Source organism: Ursus americanus, chromosome 4 (genome assembly GCF_024610735.1).
Source record: "Ursus americanus isolate L20-20 chromosome 4, mUrsAme1.1.p, whole genome shotgun sequence".
Classification (NCBI taxonomy): Eukaryota; Metazoa; Chordata; class Mammalia; order Carnivora; family Ursidae; genus Ursus; species Ursus americanus.
This window is the reverse complement of record NC_142130.1, coordinates 76,738,606-76,757,959: the sequence shown is the minus strand read 5'-3', so window position 1 is coordinate 76,757,959 and position 19,354 is coordinate 76,738,606. Positions and strand designations below refer to the sequence as shown.

At 36.4% G+C, this 19,354-nt stretch overlaps 1 pseudogene; it reads left to right on the top strand.

Moving 5' to 3' along the window:
* Positions 1-17,843: 17,843 nt before the first annotated feature.
* On the top strand, positions 17,844-18,578 carry LOC123784398 (ubiquitin-conjugating enzyme E2 J2 pseudogene; annotated as a pseudogene).
* Positions 18,579-19,354: the final 776 nt, after the last annotated feature.

The following is a 19,354-nucleotide window of genomic DNA, read 5'->3' as shown; positions in this document are numbered from 1 at the left end:
TGAAGGCCTGGGCAATGTGGAGGCTGCACCACCAGGCCTCTGGCCTTGTCCCTCTTAGTCCTTGGCACAGGGTTTCATGTAGTCTGCAGCTGAGAGTGATGGGCGTGTGCAGCAGGGTCATGCTCTGGGCAAATACCAAATGCAAATACAGCACAGGGACAGGCTCTGCTGGCATCTGCTGGTCTCTGATGACCCAGGGCTCCTCTGTCAACCCAGCCCAGCTCACATCTATATTCCAGGAACCTTTGGTTTTAGTCCTGGGGGCAGGTGGACTCTGTGATGGGCAAAGGAGCTAGCACAGCAGCAGAAGAAGCTGCTGCCCCACTTCCCCAGGCCTGGGCAGGGTTGGATCTGGTATCCAATATCCAGAAGGCTACCACACGATCTTTTATACAGGTGATTTCAGTATCCCCGGTCCACTTATGTTATGAGGCCATGCAGATACTTTTGTGGGGGGACTGGCAGGTGCTGCACCTGTGTTTTAGCCCCTTACAAGAGTGGAGGCTTGAAAGGTCAGTCCCTTCCTCTGTGGGGGTCTCAATGCTGGTGCTTCAAGCTGTCTCTGCAATCCCCTCCCAGCCCTCCATGGGGATGAAATAAGTATGAGTATGTTGGAATCGAATGTGAGAAATAAAGGAATCGTATCCCCAACTGCAGAAGGCTTTACTGCCTTCTGTACTTTACTGAGGCTGTACTGCCTACTGTACTTTACTGAGACCATTGATTCAAATACTAATCTCTTTCAATAATATCCTCATAGACACGACCATAAATAATGTTTAAATGAGTACCCTGGGGCCAGTCAAGTTGATACACAAAATTAACCAACCCCTAGAACCCCACTATTGCATGGGCTTTAACTCCAGGAATCCCACCAGGTTCTTAAGATGAAGAGTTCAAAAAGAGTCCCTTTTGGCTCTGACAGAACCAAGAATAATCATTTTGAAAACCTTTCAGAAATTTCTGTATAACAAAGACGTATTTTTCAGCAGAAAAGACTTTACCAGAGTCTTATCTCACTGAGGAAGAGCTCTCCACCCACCATAGCTTCCTTTTACCTTCCTATCTCAACTAAAGTGTGAAAAAGCTATACCTTTGCAGGAAGACTTGTGAAGGTCACACCCCAGAGACACAGGCCCAGCAAAAGATTGACAATTTAATTGTAAGATTCTTCTCCCACACATCTTACTATGACACCAGCAGGGACAAAGTATAGTCGATTGCCTGGGAACACAAGTGTGTTCATTTCATGACAATTTATTGCCCAACACTTAGCATGTGTGTACTTTTCTGTATGTAAATAAATTATTTGTGGATTCTGTATTTGTATATTTACCTACTTAAAATGTATTTGTAACCTCAAAATCAAGACTCATGGAGACCATGTGATTGTTTACAGATATGCACAGAATGGTGAAGAATTGTAGTCTCCTGACGTGTGCGTCCACGCTGAAGTGCAACAAGGAGATGCTCTACCTTCTCCTTCTGTTCACCTTGTAAATATGCCTCTTTGGGGGGGGGGGGTCTATTCAATACTACCCTTTAAAAAATGTTATGCTGGTTTTGGTGAGGTTGCTGTTTAAAAGAGCCCCCAAATTAAGTGGAGAAATGGGGTCTAGCGCTTCTAAATGCAAGAAGGCTGTGATGTGCCTTTCCAAAACACGTGAGTGTTAGATCAGCTTCATTCAGGCAGGAGTTATAGTGCTGTTGGTTGTGAATTTATTGTTAATGAGTCACAGCGATACTTCCATTAAAAAAAGGAGTTTCACCAATGTGTATGAGGGGGCTTACGTAATGTTCAAGTAACAGCCATAGTATGTGATAAAACTATTAAAAATATGGAAAAGTGGCTAAATTTTTTAATTCATGAGACAACAACAACAAAAAAGCATAATCCAGGCTCAGGAAGATAATAAACCCTTCTCAGCTAGTGCTGGCTAGCTCACACATTTCAAAAACCAATTGTAGCATAAAAATGTTAAACTTACAGGTGAGGGAGTTTCTGCAGATCAGAAGCCGTAGAAAAACATTTTAAAAATATTTATCTGCTAAATGTTATACAGGAAGAGGGTTACATAAACAAGGAGGTTTTCAGTACTGTAAAACTGGCTTGTCTTTGAGAATGTTGGCAAATGGACCAACTATAACACAAAGACCATTTCAGTTGGTAAAAATGTTCTGATCAGAAATGCACAGGAACCTAACCCTATATGTCCCCAGCACTAATAGTTCAGTATTAGTTAATTCAGCATTCCTGGTAAATTTATAGAACATAGACTACCGTGGATAATACGAATTGGCTATATAGTAACAGTAGATTATAGCTGAAGGACATATAAGACACAAAATGTCTCTAGGGAGGTGTGGCCAAGAAAGACCAAAGGCAAAAAGACAAACATGAGGACGTTAGAGGAATGTGATGTCTCTGGCACCTATAGACAGAGCAAACATTAAATATACCTAGATCCTAGCTGCATTAACATAATACTAAATAACCAGATGGACAATATCAAGTGGTCTAATATATAAGTGAGAAGTAGAAAGAAAATATATTTGAAGAACAACTAAAATTTTTCAAATTTTGAGGAAAAATATCAAACCTCACACCTAAAAAAACCTTAACAAACCTCTTAGCAAATATGGAATGAAGACAAAGGAAAAACACCAAAGTATTACATAAACATATTCCTGAAAAATAGTGATAAAGAGAAAAATCTTAAATCTTATTACATATCCCAAATCTCAATGATCCCCAAGCAAAAGAAATATGAATAAAACAAAGTACAAGAAACATGATAATCTGATTTCTGAAAAACAGTGATAAAAAGTATTAACAGCAGCCACATAAAAATGACACATCACATACAGGAATTCCAAAAAAGAATTATAGCCAATTTCTTGTCAAACACTGTGCATGCCAGAAGATAACGAAATGACTCTTTGAAGTCATGCAAAATAAATAAACAACCAAAAACCCTAAAATTTTGTATCAGATGAACTATTTTTTAAGAATGAAGGCAAAATATAATCTTTTGCAAACAAACAAACAAAAAATTTAAAGAATATTCATCACCTGCAGACCTGCCATATAAGACATGTTAGAAACTCAATTTTAGGAAGAATTTTGTAAACTTGTAGAGAATCCATGATTCTAAAATAGGAAAACAAGCCTACTTATGAAATTGTGAACTGAATACCCCAAAGCAACTAATATTATCTTCAGAAGCAAATTACTCCAAAATATAGTGAGTCAAAATAGCAGCCTTTTTTTCTTGTAATGTTCTTGGGTTCTGTGGATAAGGAATTTCAGTAGGGTATAGCAAAGGTCATTGCTCCACAATGTCTGATAAATCAGCTTGTATGACTTGAAGACCAAAGGTACCACAGTGGCTGGAAACAGATATTAATAGAAGCTCCTGCACTCAGAAGTCTGGCACCTAAGATGGACTGACCTAAAGACAAAGACTGCCAACCAGATCACCTCTAGTTGACTAATTGATTTGTTCTGGTTCCTCACATCATGGTGGTCTTAGGATACTCAGACTTCCTATCTGGAGGCTCAGGGCTCTCGGTCTAAATATTCCAGTGGCCAAGGAGAAACTTTCATTGGCTTTATTATTCATCCTCAAAAGAAACACAGCATCACTTCTGCCATACTCTGTTAGAGTCATAGCAGTTAAGAGTCTGCCCATGCTCATTAGGAGGGACACTGATCTACTCTTCAATGGCAAGAATGTCAAAGAATTTACTGCCATTTTTTTTTAAGCATACACACACACATATACCTTCTGCTTATCCATCAATCTCTGTCACTATCTTTTTCCTTTCCTGAGCCACACGGTCTGCAGTTTACTGCTTCTCTCTGAATATCTGCTCCAATTCTGTCTTCATCCTTTTCCTCAACCAGCTTCCCTTTCTTCTTGAATACAACTCAAATGATTACCAATGATCATTCTACACCTTAACATAAGGCATACTACCTACACTAAGATAAATTATCTCTTTATGACTTTAAGACTATATGACAGGCTAGGCACCATTTTAAAATATGACCACTCAAAATTCACAAGTCAGTGACTGGCACTGAATTAGACAGGACCAGGAAAAGATGGTAGGAAATGGAGTAGAAGAATCTTACGGCTTCCCCTGCCAGGGGGTTTTTGTCTGAAGTTTCTGTGAAAGTCTTTCTGGAATGCATATTACTACACACTACAGTAAATGTTTTACCAATGTCATCGAACTATTGGTTTATGAGAGCATATCACCTGAAAATAGAATCCTGCTGTAACAAAACTTTAACCAGCACAAGATGGTTAAAGGCCATCTATTTAAAATAGCATTAAATAAACAAAATAAGAGTCGAACTATCTATATAATTTTCTTTTAGCATAATGTCAGGGCTGTTACACATTTGGATGAGCTATGAACAAGGCAATATATCTGAGGTAAGTTTAATTCAAAACTATTTTTCTGATCTTTGAAAGAAAAATGAAGGATCCAATATCATGCTTTTATATTACAATATACCAATCTCTTAACAAAGTGGGGGAGTGCTTTACCTTAAAAATCACTTTTAAGTGATTTTTCAAAACTTCAAGTTGAGAACAAATTAGAGGAAATTCTCCTTTCTTCATGAAATAATATAATAAAAACCTTACTCTACAAAAATTTAATTAGAATATATCAAACATTTACCATACAATAGATACTATACAAGCAGTCCATTTCTACTTTCTACATCAAAAGTCACAGAAATCTAGGAGGCAGCTAGTATTATCTCCATTTTCCAGAAAATATTACTGAGACAGACTTAAGGGTTTAAGTAACTTAACTAGAATAGTATATCTATAAGAACAGAAGAAGAAATTAGATTTAAGTCTGTCTTATTCCAAGTGGGGGAATTAAAAAAAAAAAAATGCCTGATAATAGACATTCTACCAAACCAGTAGACGAGAGGCTTAAAGCTTAATTATAATTTTATTTGGATAAACGGATGTAACTTTTCTTATATTGAGATATTAAGGAGATCAATTAGACTGCATAAAAATAAGAATAGTGAAACTCAAGCAGTATTAGTAACATACTGAGTACACACATCATAAGCTATGGACAACAACTTGAACCCAAATCTCATTTCAACCATGATGCAACACTCTCATCTTCTTACTTTGTCATAATATTTCATTCATTTGGAATTCCCATTACAACTCCTTTAATAATCACCACATTAACTTACTTATGACCTACATAAATCTCCCCTCCTCCCTCCTCCAACTTAAAATGACTTCCTAGAGCACTAATTCATGATACTACCCAACAGTGTATTTACAGTAACTTGCCATGTATTATTCAAATTAATTATCATAGTGGCATTATTTTTATGAGTTTGGTACATTCAAGAAGATGTGGGTCAATGTTACTAGTCTTTTACTTCCGATAGTACTTACGAGTGTTTCTGTACATGGAAGCTTATCAATGTAAAATAATACTTTGGGAATAGGAAGCAGTCTTAAGTTTCTGGTTTAAACTTGCAAAAATTACCTCAAATAAACTATGGATTAGTTTTGGGAAACAAAACAATTACCCCAAGATCACAATATTATTTCCTCAATCATATTAAGTTTTGATATTATTTAAAGGTCTTATTTAGCTAAAGTATGCCTTTATATGCCTTTGTTCTCTTTAAAATGTATTCAGTTTAATCACTGTAACAATATTTTAAATTATAAGAAATTAGGAATAATAATTTGATAGTATTTCCCCAGTATTTTTTCCTTAAAGATTGCACTGAGCACAAATTGTGAGCTACTTTCATCTAAAGCCAATAATATATCACAATCACCACTAAAATTCTTTTCAACAAATTGGTTCCATGCTTCAGAAAGACTGGCCTACGAATATATTTTGACCAAGATAATTCTAAGTATCTTATTGAAATTATTCAGCCTGCCTCACTGAGGTCTCACCAAATAATTCACTCTAAATTACTACACACATGCACCTGGACACTACCAAAAAATTACTTATATGTATTAAAAACTGGAATATGCTATAGCCTTTCATCATCACCCTCAATTGGGGAAAAAAAAGATGTAGATGTTTTTTCCTAATTAAAGAGAAAAGTTTGCTTGGAAAATATTAAGAAACATATGACATATGACAACTTTAAATATGGTGGGATTAGTGAAGTACATTTATTACTTTTTTAAATATATCTTTTGGACTAATCAAACATCTGCCAAAGTTCACAATTCTTTAGTTAAACACACAGACACACACACACAGATTTTGAGAATATTTTCAGTAGGGGGTGTTTTGTAACCCAGATAACCACACTTCCTTTGAAATGCAGGAGTCAAGGACTCTCTAATGTTTCATGAGAGTACCACATCCCTGCTAATCTCTGAGAGATTTGGCAACTCTGATAGTTTTATAGCTGTTTAAATCATCCCCAAATTTTCACTCTTTGCTCTGCTCAATTTGATTGGTATCTTCTCCTTGCCTCTGTTTGCATATGGAACTCAGTCACTTTGCTTGGGTTGTTTAAAATTAAATACGTGAAAAATGAATAGGTACATCCTTCACTGTGCAACATATCATAAACAGCCAAGGTTTTGTTCTGTGGAAATATTACTAAAACCATGGATGATGGAAATTTAAATTACAACACAACGGAAAACATAAAATAAAATTGGGTGTTTTGACAGCTCCACAGTCCTTTCCATTCTGCTATTTCCATCCTCCTACTACATGCCACCTCTTGTCTACCAAACACATCACCTCCTTCCAAGTCACTACCATCATCTCAATATCACTACCACCATTATCACTACCATTATCCATTATCACTACCACCAGTGCCATTTCCCCTAAGGAAATTTCTTAAAACAAACAAACAAAAAACTAACTAAACTAAACTAAATAGAAATGAAGAGAAAGTTTCCTATTTTGTAAGTAACTCAGCTCTTATGGAAATGCTATTCTTTCACCCTCGCCTTTCATACACACTGCCTAGGTCTAATTGTTTCAACATCTAAATAGGCTAGCAGGTGTTTTCCTAACTTAGGAATGGTCCTGCCACTAATAGGTGACAACTTTTAAGATACTTTAAACACATTTTTCTCAACTGTATATGTTGAAGAGTACATCTTATATGTGACCATATTAATGAAAAATTATGTATAGTGTTCCTACGGGGATTTGTAAAGACATTATCATCGTATAACTCATTTCTTTAAAATACAACTGAATTTAATCTCTGCTATTAGAGGTTTCACAGGATGCCAACTTTAATAGATTCTCCTGAGTTACTGAATCTTTAAATATTTTAATTAAGATTTTCACATATATAGAAATATATCCATAGGTACTTAGGTGAAAGACAATGTTTTTTCATTCACCAAATAGTATTTCAAAGAAGAAAGAAATGACTTAAAGTCCTCTTCATGGGACTGAAAAAGACAAGTGTTTATTTTAACGCTGAAATCAAAAGGATATCCTCTGTGGAATAAGAGAGAGTGTAAAAGAGAGATTCTTTTCTCGCGTTTTAGCACGGCATCTTTCTTACAAAACATCTTTGACTACCTGTGATTTATGCAGCACAATAGCTTTTTTATGACACTTATGTTAATCTTTTTCCCCTTTCCATTACCTGAACATATCACTATGTTTTCTTGTTGAAATAATTTGGGCAAGTAATTTGCAAATTTCCTCTGACAGCCCTTAAGGTACAATAAATTTCTTAAATCAGTAGGAGCACTTGAAATGTGTTTTCAATATCCCTGCTGCAAATGAAACTAACGAGCTACAAATGTGCAAGTGCACAGAAAATCAGAAAGAATGAACTTTTCACTTATACAGAATTGGATGTTTCCTTAATTATTTGTAACCCAGGGCCATAAGGAAGTTTCTCATTTTAGAATTAGATCTTACAACCAGGATTTTTGGTTTGTATGCCTAACAATATTTAATGAGTTTAGATGAGAAAAAACAAAACAACGAACTTGATTATTCATCTTTTCTTTTAAATAAGTTTTAAGATATTTCCCATAAGTAGTACTACATTAACATATAAAACTTAAGTTTCCTGGGCACCCATGGAATAGAATACCAAAGGCTCTGTCTAGTCTAGGTTTTGAAGTATATTGAAGATTTCTTTTTGTGACTAATAATGACCATGGCAAGTGCAGGTGGCAGGGAATCCAATACACTGCTGTATATTCTCCACAAGATGGTATTCCATATCCTGTATATTTTTAGAATTCTGTTTCTGATATATTTTACAATTTTTGATCTTAAAAAAAATTTTATGTTTTTTCCCATTTCTGACAATTGTACTTTTGCCCTTGGAACAAGGGCATTCATTGCTGCAGCAATGAAACTGTAGGTCGTAAATCAGACAATTGCAGTATAAATCTTTTCTCTTCCACTTACTAATTTGCACAAGTGACTTAGTCTTTTTAGATGCATGAATCAGGTATAGGACTGGCAACACGTACAAGAAAACCCATTATAATAAAGTCTTAAATGCATAAGTAGCTATTTTTCTTGCAAATAGTTTAATTACAATGGCCAGAGGTCTTGAATTGCTAGGATGACTTCATTAAGTCATCGGGAAACCAGGCACCTTCTATCTCTCTATCTCTACTGCCATCCTCAAGCTTCCATATTCAAGGCTACATGATAGCTGCTGAAGCTCCAGCAATTATATCTTTATTTCAGGAAGCAAAAAGGTGGAAAAAGGGAAGGACAAATAGTACTACGTAGGCCAGCAATTTGTTTCCTTTGGGAACCTATATGTGGTTTCTTTCACTTACATTTTACTGGCTCAAACTTATTCACCTGGCCATCATCAGCCACTATTTCATTTACTATCACCGACTAACCACCGCAAACTAAGTGGAATACAAGAAAAACTATTTTATTTTGTTGATAGTTTTCATGAGTTAGGAATCTACAAAGGGCATAGGAAGAATGGCTTCTCTTTGTTCCACAATGTTTGTTGCCTCAGCTAGGCAGAATCAAAACCTAGGAGCAACTTGATGACTGTAGACTGGTATAATCTGGAGGGATCTTACGGACATGTCTGGATGCTGATAATCACTGATGGCTGAGATTTTATCTAGGACATCTACTTGTGTCATCTCCATGGGAGCCTTGGGCTTCCTTAGAAAATGGGCTGAAACCCAAGAGTAAGCATTTAATGTAAAACAGGAAGAAGTCGTATGTTCTTTTCTAATCTAGATTTGGGTATCACAGTGTCATCTGAATGCAACCTTTTCCTGTATGCATACTAAAACCTTCCTTCCCACATTAAAGAAGAACATAATTAGACTTCACTCTAAGTGGGGCAGTGGCACATTTCTAGAAAACCACATATTGTGGGAGATATGTTTCTTATTTTTGGAAAATTCAATCTCCTGCCTTTGCACTTGAGTCTCAGAAAAATCTAGTCCTCTATCTCAGTGTATTTTACCTCTACAAAAATTGTGGTTTATCCCAAAGAAAATGAAAATACTAATTCAAAATGATATACACACTCTTAGATTTACTGCAGCATTATTTACAATAACCACGACATGGAAGGAACCCAAGTGGTCATTGATAGATGAATGGATAAAGAGGATGTGATATACCACACACACACACACACACACACACACACACACACACACACACACACACAGAGTGGAATCCTATTCAGCCAAAACTAGAATGAAATCTTGCCATTTGTGACAACATGAATGGACCTAAACAGTACTATGCTAAGTGAAATAAATCAGAGAAAGACAAATATATATGACTTCACTTATATGTGGAATGTAAAAAAAAAAAAAAACAACAAAACAAACAAAAAACAAAAAAACCCAAACGTATTCTTAAATATAGAGAACAAAGTGGTGGTTGCCAGGGGGGAGTTAGGTGGGGGTCAGACAAAATAGATAAAGGGTATTAAGAGCTACAGGCTTCCAGTTATAAAATAAGTAAGTCACAATGATGAAAAAGTACAGTATAGGGAATATAGCCAATAATATTGTAATAATGTTGTATGGTGACACATTGGTAACTACACTTATCCTGGTGAGCACTGAGTAATGTACAGAATTGTTGATTCAATAGGTCGTGCATCTGAAACTAATATTACATTGTTTTTCAATTATACTTCATTATTAAATTTTAAAAATTGTGGTTAGGCTGCTTCTAAGAAAGAAGGGGAGAAAGGATATTTAGAAGTCTTTGAATAACCTCTGTTTACTGATTTGTAACATAAGTAATATAATAGAATCTATCTTTAAAAGTTAATATCAGTGGTAAGTGAAAAAATACCAAGGGTCATTTTGGGGGTATTGCAGAGTAAGATGGTAGCTAAGAGGGTCCCCCACAGCCTAATAGTTTATGACACATGGATACCATGGACATTTTTGTTACATATTGGGCTCTTACTGTCATGGATCTCTTCCAATATATTATCACAACCCAGTGAATCTCAAACTTTTCATATCACAGCTCACATAGAAAATAATATTATTATAAAATAATATTTTATAGAAAATGGTGTGTCAAAGATTGCTCCTAGGCTAAGGTGCCAGAACAAAGAGCCCTGAGTCACTTGATCCCAAACCAGTTCACATGTCCACTGAGGAAATTAACACCTCTACACATCTTTTTTTTTTTTTTTAAGATTTTATTTATTTATTTGACAGAGAGAGAGACAGCCAGCGAGAGAGGGAACACAGGCAGGGGGAGTGGGAGAGGGACTGCTCTGCTGGGAGCCCGATCCCAGAACACAGGGATCACGCCCTGAGCCGAAGGCAGACGCTTAACGACTGTGCCACCCAGGCGCCCCACCTCTGTACCTCTTTAACACAATCTCTACCATCATCAATCCTCTTGGGCCAAGAACTTCTATTCTACAAACAACTTGAGATAATTTTTCTTTTTATCTCCAGGTAAATGGCCATCTCATCAATCAAAGATACAAAGTTTAACTAGCAATTTATGCTGTTAGAAAATTATTTCCTGATAATGACAAGATTAAAAAATCATAGTCGAGGTTTGAGCAAGAAGACTCAGAAAAAGAAGGTGCCTGGAGCCAAGTGCACTAGTTCTATTACAGAGATGTGGGACTAGTACAACTCACCAATAACTACACTTTTCCTATGTTTTGCTGAGCAGCTGTGCTTATGACTGTATTCTTGGGATAGAACACACATTGAGTCCCAGATGGGGCCACAAGGACTGTCACCAATGGGTGTCTAATGTAGGGATGACTGACTGTCAAACCGGAGGTAGCAGGATTTGTGCTTATTAATATTTCAGATTTACTTGTTCCTTTAATCCCCTTCTATCTATGGCATTCTTCTTCATGCCTTTATATAGACCATTTATTCCATCTTTTACTTTGCTTTACTTTCTATTCATAACACAATTATGAATTCTTCCTTGGTCTCACAAGCTACTTGATTACTCACTCTCTAGGCTTAACACATTCTCTAAATTTCAAACCATTCCTTTTTTTTTCCCATCATCTTTAGCAGAATTAGTCTTCAATAATAGAACAAACAAACATTGCACTCCAGTAATATAATTGTTTGAGACTATGGCTATGTTTAATGGAGGAGACCATAGGCACCACAAGGATTCTGAACTTCAGATCACCCACACCCCATTCTGAAAACAAACAATTTTGATTCTTGCCATTGAAATCCCATGTTTTGCTTGCCATCGAAATTCCATGAAACTACTTTTCAGGAACTAGTGATAAGGATAAGTCCTATACTTACTAAGAGGACACTCCTCTGGTTCTTTGACAAATAGGGCCTTTAACACATTTTACTTTCCCTTTTGTTAAGTTTGGGTGAGGATTCAGGCATCTTCTCAGGTAATTAGTCTCTAGATCTGGCTTGCCAGTAGCTCTTGGCAAAACACTAATGTGCAAGAAAATACTTGAGGAGATATGCACATCTATTTTTCCCAGAAAAAAATGCACTTATTCATATACATTTATTGACTGCTACTATGACCCAGGCCCTGCTGGAGGTAATGGCATAGAATGTATGCAAAGCTCTTGTGCTTGAATATGCAGAGGCAGCCTGATATGTGCCTCTCATATCTCACTCAGAATTCCATTTGTGAAGAGTATAAGGGAATTCTTGTGCCCTGTTGGTCGGAATGTAAATTGGTGCAGCTGCTGTGGAACATAGTATGGAGGTTCTTCGCATTAAAAATAAAACTACCATATGATCTAGCAATCATACCTCTGGGTATAGATCCACAAGAAATGAAAACAGGATATTGAAGAGATATCTGCATGTCCATATTTATTACAACATTATTCGTAATAACCAAGATGGAACCAACCAAAGTGAGTGTCAATGGGTGAATGGATAAAGATGTATATATACAGTAGCTCCCCCTCAACCACAGTTTCGCTTTGTGCGGTTACAGTTCCCCACAGTCAATTGCAGTTCAGAAGCAGATGAGCTTCCTTCAGATGTATTGTCAGGTCAATAGTAGCCTAACACCACATCACAATGCCCGTGTCAGTCATCTCTCTTCATCTCATCACATAGACTGAGTCTGAGAAAGACGCTGTCAGGAGAAAGTGAAGACAAGCCACACACTGGGAAAAATGTGTGCAAAAGACACATAGTTGGATAAGGGACTTTTATCCAAAATATCCAAGGAAATCTTAAAACTCAACAATAGGAACATGAACAGCCTGATTAAAAAAATGCTAAAAACCCTGAAGGGACGTCTCACAAAAGACCTACAGATGGCAGGCAAATAAGCATAAGAAAAGATGTTCCACACCATTTGTCATCAGATAAGTACAAATTCATACAACAATGAGATACCTCTACAGAGCTATTAGAATAACCAAAATCTGTAACATTCACAACACCAAATGTTGGTGAGGATGTGGAACAACAGGAACTCTTATCCATTACTAGTGGCAATACAAAATGGTACAGCCTCTTTGGAAGACGGTGGTTTCTTACAAAACCAAACATGATCTTACCCTATAGTAGAGCACTCACACTCCTTGATATTTATCCAAAGGAATTGAAAACTTACGTCCACACAAAAACCGGCAAGCAAATGTTTACCTAGTTGCTGAAACTGGGAAGCAACAAAGATGTCCTTTAGCAAGTAAATACACAGAGATAAATAAACTGGTACATCCACACAGCAGACATTATTCATTGCTCAAGACATGAACTACCAAGCCATGAAAAACACATGGAGGAAACTTAAAGGCATATTACTAAGTGAAAGATGCCAATCTGAACATGCTACATACTATATAATTCCAGCTATAGGACATTCTGGGAAAGACAAAGCTATGATGGGTACAGTAACAAGATCAGCAGTTGCCAAAGAGGCCAGAGCAAGGAGCACAGAGAATTTCTGGGGCAATGACACTATTCTTTATGCTACTATAATGGTAGATAAATGTCATTACACATTTGTCAAAACCTATAGAATGTACAACACCAAGAGTGAACTCTAATATAAACTTCGGACTTTCGGTGATAACATGTTAGTGCAAGGGCATCAACTGTAACAAATATACCGCTGTAGCTCAGGATGATAGTGGGGGAGTTTGCGTGGACGTGGAGTCAGGGCATACATGGGAACTCTCTGTGCTTCCTGCTCAATTTGCTGTGAACCTAAAACTGCTCTAAAAAATAAATTTTATCAAAAATTATCTGAATCAGGAACTGAAATGTTCTACACAAGTAGAACTAGGCACTCTCATAATTATGTTCAGGTTTACTTGTGAAAACGACCATATCAACTAAGCCAAAATTGCAGGCCTTGGAAACTCTTAATAAATATACCAACCAGTAGGAAGACGGATGAAAAACAAAGGGAAAGAAGAGGTCAGTTATATTAGGCATATAAAAATGGGACACTTCTGCACATACCCTAGAAAATCATTTTTATAAGGGCATATTTTGTGGTAGACACACCCTAAGGTTACCTATAATAAGCCACACCCTTATGCAGTCTCCTTCCCTTAAGTGCAACCTGTGACTTGTTGGTAACCAGAAAAATACAGAAAAGGCAAACGTTGCAGATGTAATTAGAGTCCCAAATCTGTTGATTTTGAGTTGAATCAAAAGATTATCTTGGATAGATCTCATTTACAAGTTAAAGTTCTTAAAGAAAGGATGGGGATTTTCCCTGAGGTGGGAGATTTTCTCCCAACTGGTATTGAAGAAGCAAGCTGCTGTAAGTTCTTTATCAACAAGGAAATGGGTTTTGCCAACAAACCAAGGTCACTTGAAAACTAATCTTTTTCCCAGTTCAGCTTCTAATGAGAATTCCTCTTTGCAGATTCCTTAACTGCAGCCTTTGGATGGCTTAAGCAGAGAACCCAGGTGAGCTACACCCAGATTCTTCACCAATGGAAAGGGAGATAAAAACGTCTGATGTTATAACTCAGTAAATTTGTGCTAACTTGCTAGGCAGAAACAGAAAAATAATACAATTACCCAAGACTACAGGAGTGATTTAAGAATAATAAGAAACTCTAGAAAAGAAATAGTATTTACAAATCAAATCAATAGTCAAAACTTTCCCAATGAAAACATAGCTGTTCCACAAATTATCAAATTTTAATTTTAGGAAAATATCAGGGACAGAGATAAGCCTATGTATTATACAAATAATTTGGACAAAGAATAAAAATTGAAAGTTGTTAAACTCATTACCTTGCATAATTTGCCTTAGGAATGCAAGAATGGGTTGGTATTTAAAAATTATCATTGTAAATCAACACATTAACTGATTGAAGATAAAAAGAAAAACTCAGAGTGGATCCAGAAAAGACATCTGATAAAAATGTACCAATTATGATAAATCTTAGCAACTTGATAAACCTCTCTGCCAAGAATCAAAGCAACATCATACTGAAGGGGGGGAAATGTAGTCATTTCCTTTACTGTAAGCAAAATGCCAGCTTGCTCACTATTACAGCTTACAATCAGCAAAGTACTAAAAGTCCTCGCCAAAGAAATATAACTAAGAAGTTGAGAAACAAAAAGCAAAATATGAGAAGAAAAGAGGATTTTCTTAAAAATTACATAATGATGCCAAAAATTCAAGAAAGTCAATATTCACTCCTCTACAGCTAAGTGTACTTAGCAGAGTAACTGTATTAAATATAAAAATAATAGCATTCAAATAAATGAACAATAACAAAGAACTTATATATACAAAAACCAAGGGTTATATGATTCTACAAAAAAAGTTTCTACAAAAACTTTTCAAAAATTAAAGGGAAAGTTTGCTAAATTTCATTGCGTAACAAAATTTGACTCTATTAAAATTTTTAAATCTCTGTGATGTCAAAAGCATAATGAGTAATGTTAAAAAATAAAGAACTGGGGAAAGATAGGCACATAGAAGACAACAAGTAGCTAATTTAAATACAAAATTAAAAAACAAGCATATATCAAAAAGAAAAAGACAAACAAGAACAACAAACAACAGAAAAGGAGAATTAGCATAAGAGGAAAAACCAGAGGCTAAGGAATATATGAATTAACTACAACTGTGATGACAGTTTATTCTATAAGTTAGTAAATATTAGGTACTCTCAAAATCTCCCATGTTGGCCAGCATGTGGGAAAATGGAAAAGAAGTAATAATAAACTGCTGGTGGGATCATAGATTTTCTAAATATTCAAGAGATAATTTCCTAAAAAATTGGTATGATTTAAAGTGCTCATTGCCTACAGCCCTTAAGAGTGCCATAGGGAAGTGAAGATTCAATGCAGCATTGTTTGAAAAGCAAATTTGGAAAGAATTCTCACTAGGAATGGAGGAGCATAGAGTAGAGAATACACATAAATGATAATTCCATAATCTGTGTATATACTATTCTACTTTTATACTTTTCTGGATAACTTGTGTGTTTCCTAATGTACTTACCAGTGAATAACAACAATGAAAGTATGGTATAAAGATAAGCAGCCTTATACATAAGTGATAATCTGCAAAATGTAGTAATCAATTAATCAATCAATCTGCAAATGGAAGACTGAATGGCTTTATAAAACTTCAAGTCCCAAAATCCTCAGGTAAAGAAAAGAAACATGATTTTCCTTTCAAAAAACAAGTTAACAAGTTTGAGAAAATAGGAAGTATATGTTATTACAGTATAGGAAGTAATATGTGAGAATAGCATGAGAGCACAAATAAAGAAAATATAAGTTAGATTTGCTTAGGAAGTGTGAAGGAGGAAAAGTTTACTCTGAATTTTATTTTTTATAAGTTTTTTTATAATAATTTTTATTATGTTATATTAGTCACCACACAGTATATCCTTAGTTTTTGATGTAATGTTCCATGATTCATTATTTGTGTATAACACCCAGTGCACCATGCAATATGTGCCCTCCTTAATACCCATCACTCTGAATTTTAAAAGACATTAATAAAATCCTATCACTCAAGAACAATGACTGGAATGAGAACAAAGCTCTCAATGAAACCATAGGAAACTCTAATTTTAAGGTGTACAAAAATAGAAGTAGACACTTCAAAGAAGTAAAAGGACTCACCTACCATATGCCTGGCCATCTAATAGGCCCTTCAGACAACTTACCTAAAAAAATCATGTATGCAGATACTATCTCATATCAAGATAAAGAAATTAGGCTTAGATAAATTAAGACGGTCAAATAAGAAACTCCCAGTTGCCAGAAACATAAGCCTTTCTTCATTCTGAAATTCCTCTTTTAAGAACTAAAACTAATAAACATTGTAAGAGCGTGGCTTCACGGAAGGCAATAAAGATTTTCGAAAGGATTATAGATACAACAGAGAAGTGAAATGAAAATTACACAATTGGAGGGAATGATGGATGGCTTTTGGCAGCGTCACTGAAATGGGTTAAAGTCAGTATGTGTGTGTTGGTAAAATGATTGAGAAGTAAGGAACAAGGGATACTAACTGTGGTATTTTGAGTGACTGCACTGTGAGGAAAGAAAATGGGAGGATGCTTATTTAAAAAGAATTGTATGGATTTTTCATCTGAGAACATTTTATGGCTATTTAAAAAATGATACTATAGTCTACCAATATAATACGGAAGGTATAGCCAGTGCAATAAGACAAAATTTTTAATGTGAAATAAAGATTGAAGGGCAATTAATAAAACTATTCCATTCACAAATAATATGATTGTGTATGTACATTTATACGATTTTATATATATATATATAAAGTGAACAAATTATATACAAATCATAACAGTGGAACTTAGAAATGGCAATATACAAAAATCAAGTTCTATATAGGAGACAATTAGGAAATAAAATATAAAAGATAATATTTCCTGCAAAAAAAAAAGTGCATAGTTATAAATCTAACAGAAGACGAGCAACAGTCCTCCCCTAAGATCTACAAAATGTGAATAACATTAATTAAAGATCTCAATAAATGCGTTACTCCAGGTTCAAGGTTTGGGAAAATCAATACAGTAAACATATAAATTTTCTCCTAATTAATATATTGATTCAAAGCAATCCCAATAAAAATCCCAGCAGGTACTTTAGCAAAATTAGCTGTTTCTAAAATTTATATGAAAAATAAAGATTCGAGAAGAGCTTGTGCAATCTTGCAGAAGTATAAAAAAGGGGAAGAACCTTTACTCCCAGATGTAAAGATGAATTATAAATATATAATAAATATAGTATTAGTTCAGAAATAGACAAACAAGGGAATACAATAAAGTACCCAATAATCAGTCATTAAAAAGTTAACACGCAGTGAAGTGGGGAATAATTTGCTTTTGGGAGTGGGCCAATTGGATAGCCACTTGCAAAAACATGAATCTTGAGGCTGCGGAACTGAGGCGGCTGTGGGCTGGTGGGGGCTGGTGCAGGTGCAGCCCGCCTCTCGTGCACCGGCTACAGTCTCGCGTACCCGCTCCAGTCTCGAGCACCCAGCTCCTTCCCCCATTACCTGGAACCTGAGCAAGGCAGCGGCCCACAAGCCACAACCAGGAGAGACAAGCAACAACAGCGACCCACAGACTGAAGCAGGACTGCCATCGAATTAAGAGACCCGGTGCCTTACACGTGTCCCAGCTCGCCACGTTCCCATACTCTTTGATGGCACTTATGCGGCCCGAGGCCTTGTGATGATTGACTCCTCATGAAGGTGGCTATTACCGTAGACAACTAATTCTTTCCAGAGAATATCTTTCTAAACCTCCTAGAATTTATACGACACCCGATGGAAGGTTCAAGTGCAATACGAGCTATGTCTTTCCATCACAGATTTCCACGCAGACACGTGGAACACCGCCTGGTCGGTCTCACCGTCCTCACCTCCTTAGCTTGGTGCCGGAGAAGGGCCCCACCCCGGCCAGTAGAGAGACTTCACAACTGGAAGCCCGAAGTTTAGCGTTGCACTCTAAAGACAAGATGTTTTGCGACTTATTTCCTTAACTCGTGGAGGAAATAAAAGAAAACCAGAAAGCATGAGACCCACTCAGTAGCCGACCCCAAACTCTGGGCTTACCAAGACATGGCCCCAGAGGGAGCCGCACCACGGCCTGAGCGGAGTTCAGCTCTCCACAGGTTCGGGGGCTCCAGCCGGCCAACCCGCACCACGGACTCGCGCCGCGCCCTGCCTAACCAGTGCGTTACAGGTGGGTTCAAAGTCTTCCTTTGCCTACGTGGTCAAGTACCAAGTACGTGCTGCCCCGTGCGGCGCCCAGCAGAAACAGAGGACGCTGGGCCGGAAGTGCGGCTGTATGGGTTGCGTGCGCAGCCCAAGTATAAACAAAACCTAAAGTGTGTATGTAGATTGAGTTCTCGGTCCCTGCGTTCTGTCAGGGCTGTGGGGCTTAGGGGCTGATGAGGAGCGTCATGCTTTGGATGTATAACGTATCTCCTATGTTGTCTTTTGCTCCTGTTTTAGTAAACCTGTTGTTGTTTTTTTTTAAATCAGATTTGGTCACTTAAAAATATAAAACTCGATATATATTAAAAAATTTTTAGTATTAAAAGAACACATTTTAACATTTCTGAGTACTACATGAAAATAATTTGTTTAAAGTACGTGGCAAACAGAAAGCACCTAATAAATGTTTGTTGATTTTCGAACTGAATGACTTTGCCAAATAAAAATGACAAATGCAACCCCATGTAACTATTTTATAACAATCAAGTGTAAATTATTTCACAGATCTTTTAAGGAATAGTATTCATCCGTAAGACAGTTCATTAACCATTAGCAAAAGATTGCTTTTAAAATACTTTAAGTCACCTTCAACAAATGCGTTTATTCGGTGTTTTCAACCCTATGAATGAAACGTAGTAGAAAAGTATTC